Source organism: Nematolebias whitei, chromosome 12, assembly GCF_014905685.2.
Source record: "Nematolebias whitei isolate Nwh7 chromosome 12, NemWhi1, whole genome shotgun sequence".
NCBI classification, from domain to species: Eukaryota; Metazoa; Chordata; class Actinopteri; order Cyprinodontiformes; family Rivulidae; genus Nematolebias; species Nematolebias whitei.
In genome coordinates, this window is record NC_056509.1 from 18,041,532 (window position 1) to 18,045,244 (window position 3,713).

Below are 3,713 nucleotides of genomic sequence, written 5' to 3' on the forward strand. Positions count from 1 at the left end.
TAGTGATCAGAGCAGACCTGAATGGACATGTTGGTGAAGGAAACAGAGGGGATGAGGAAGTGATGGGTAGGTTTGGTGTCAAGGAAAGAAGCCAGAAAGGACAGATGGTGGTGGATTTTGCCAAGAGAATGGAAATGGCTGTAGTCAACACCTATTTCCAAAAAAGGGAGGAACTAGGGGTTGAACGACTCCATATGTTTTAAAGTCGACTTTAACATTATGTTAACAAGCCGTTAAAATACACCAGAAATGTAGAAAATGGCATCTACTTTATTCAAAATTTTATGGGGAGGACCACCAGACCCCCCCTACCAGTGTGTCCCCCAACATTACAAATGCTTCTGACGCCAATGGCTCGAACTCTTGAACCTAACCCATTCTTGCTGTGAAGCAACAGTGCTAACCACTTATGCACCATGCTGTTTTTGTGGTTTGTTCAACAATGTGCAAATGCACATAAATGACAATATATTTTCTCCAAGTGTTTTAAATATAATTCTGAAAATGTTTTTTTTATTTTGTAATTTCATAATAAGCTATGTGTAGCAGTGGTTAAACTAAGGTTCACCTTCGAGCTATGCGGTGTTCTCCATATGCACACTTCCTGCACACTTTCTCCAGGGACTACCGTTTCCCCCACAGACCAAAACATGCCTGTCAGGTTAACTGGTAACTGTAAACTGTCCCTAATGTGAGTGAGAGTGAATGATTGTGTGTCTCATTTATGTGTCCTTGTGATGGACCAGAGACCTGTCCAGGTGTCCCCTCCCTCTCATACAGTGACTGCTGGAGACAGACACCAGCAGACCCCCACTACGATCCCAAAACAGAAGCGGGAAAAATAAAATGGATGGATGGAGAAATAGAAAATGTGAGGGTTTTAATTTATTTTAAAAGTTGTTTGAAAAATAAAACCCTCTGTTCATCATGCCTGAAAGACACCCCCGCTGTAAAAAAGTAACAAAGTAACTTTTAAAGTTCAAGTTTCAAAGTAAATTTTAAGTGTATACTTTTTACTTTGAGTAGATTTTTACACAAGTAATATTACTAGTACTTAAGTAAAATGTAATCAAAGTAACTATACTTTTACTTGAGTACGTTTTTTACTCCCACCACTGAATATTATTACACCAATAATAATATTATTAATAATAATAAAACTACACCCATTAAACCCATATTTTAATTTTTTTTATTTATTATTTTACTACTACTACTACTACTACTACTACTACTAATAATAATAATAATAATAATAATAATAACACACTTTTCCAACCAAAGCATGTTTGTATTTTAACATTTTCTGTTATTATTTCTGTTATTGTGTATTAATTAAATTGTATTTATTTTTATTTATTTAGCTTGTTTTTATTTATTTTTGGTCTGACAACAATATTTTACAAGCTCCCTCAAATGAAAAAGAGGAATATATCTTTAAAATATGTATTTAAATCCAAAACCCTTACACATATACATTCATTCTAATACATTTTATTTTTATTATGTTTTAATTGATAATTTTAATTCTCATTAATTAGTTCACTCACAATACTTTTATTTATTTATTTTGTTTTATAGCTTTTTATGGGGATTAGTTTATAAATTTATCTTGAGGTGGATAAAGCACAAGCATACAATTGTACAGCCTTCCCACTATTACTACTAATATTATTATTAGCATTAACAAGAATACTACTAATACTACTACTAATACTACTAATAATAACAACAATAAAATAATAATAAATAATAATTATATTATTATCATTGTTATTATATTATATAATAATAATAGTTATTATTAAGTGTATTAATAATAATAATAAAGTATCTGCTCTGAACGCTGAGCTTCTGCAGTTTCACCCATGAAGTGATATTAATTCTGTTCGTGCCTGACTGCTGTGTTCAGGTTGTGAGAAATGCTCGTGTCATCTTTTCCCGTCACGTTAACGCGGTGGAGGAAGGGGGGCTCGGCTCCGGGGGGAGGGAGGTATAACAGCGAACAGCCCGTAGTGGGATTCTCCAAGCTCCGCTGCGCAACTTCTGCGGCGTCCTCGCGCGCTTCCCGCCGTCAGCTACGCACGGCCTCGCGCCGCTACGATGTTGTGAATGAGGGGACGAGGTGACGTCAGCGGCCGAATGTCAACAATGTAGAGGCTGAGAGGGGGCGGTCCAGTCGGGCGGAACAAACAGCGGAGACGGGGCGGCACGCCGCGCGGGATCACACAGCTCACACTTACACACGCGCACACTGGCGCGCGCGCGCACTGCAAACTGTAGAACCGCAGACGTTGTTTTTTAACTGTTAGGTAGCTTCTGTAGCGGTGTTATCCAGAAATAAGAGCAGGGACTGCTGCGAGCTGGACGGAGCAGCGATGGGAGCGCGAGGCTTTGAGGAAGCGACAAAGCGAGTCATCATGTGAGCAGAACTTCTCTGGAACGGACACGACGGGCTGGAAAACGAGTGAATTAGGAAGGGAAAAGGTAGGCTGACATTTTGTTCTTGGCGCTTTCCTTCTGCAGGCTCCGTGCTCGTGTGAATGTCAGCCCCTGTTGTTCACGGAGCGACTTCTAAAGTTGTGCGCGAGTCGAGGCGGCTGGATCTGAGAGTTGTAATGGAGGCGCGAGCCGCAGTGAATACCTGAAGGCTGGTGACGGCTCCGCGTGCGTGTGAGCGTGTGTGATGTGTAGGGGTGTGAACGCGGGTTCAGGAGTGAAACACAACTCCTAACCACATCCTGTTTTGCTCTGAGTCAACACTCTGACTGCGCTGACCCCCCCGAACCTGACCCTGATGCTCCCAGTGCTCCCAGTGCTCCCAGTGCTCCCAGCCTCTCGTCTGTGGGTCCGGATGATGCTGGGACTGATCTGAGACCAGACTGCAGGAGGTGACCGGGTCAGGACTCTCTGCTTTGTCATGTGAGAGGATGCTGCAGTGTGGTGGAGGTGGAGGTGGTGGGGGCAGGTGCTTAGTCAGACTCCAGTCGGTTTGATTCTGGTGTGGACGGGTGGGGGTGGGGTGGTGTTTGGACCTTCGGACTCTTTGCAGCATGCTCAGTGTGTAAAACATGGCGTCAGGATGTGGAGCAGTGCTCGGAGTGATGCAGCACTCTGGAGCGGTGACACCCCGCAGCATCCCGCAGCATCCCGCAGCCTCCTTTGTCTCAGAATGCTGATGCAACGACCCCCCCCCCCCCCCCCCCCCCCCGCTCATCCTGCCGTTGTTCAGGAACCTCCTGTTCTGCTGAATAGGATGAGGTGCAACCTCGTTGATGAGAAAAAAATCTGACTATGAAAATAAAAAAATGGCAGCTGACGTAAACATGTTAATAACACGTGCGCGGAGGCATGCGCAGTTTCACGCACGTATCCCTTTGTTCTGCACACCGTGCTCCCCTTGTTTCTGTATTTATTGTAAGGAAGAGAGTGTGTGTGTGTGAGTGTGTGTGTGTGTGTGTGAGTGTGTGTGAGTGTGTGTCCTGACTCAGTGTAAACTGGTCTGGTTTCTTTGTGCAGCCGCTCTGTCTTTTGGTGGATTTTCATCTGAAAACTGCCTCTTTGTGTTTTACAACTGTACTGTACTAACTGCAATTATGTGTACTGTTTTTACTGTCAAGTTACTGTTAAACGAACTGCAGCAACATATTACTACATTATAACTATCTACAGCAGTACATTACTACAGTATAACCAAGTACAGCAACACATTA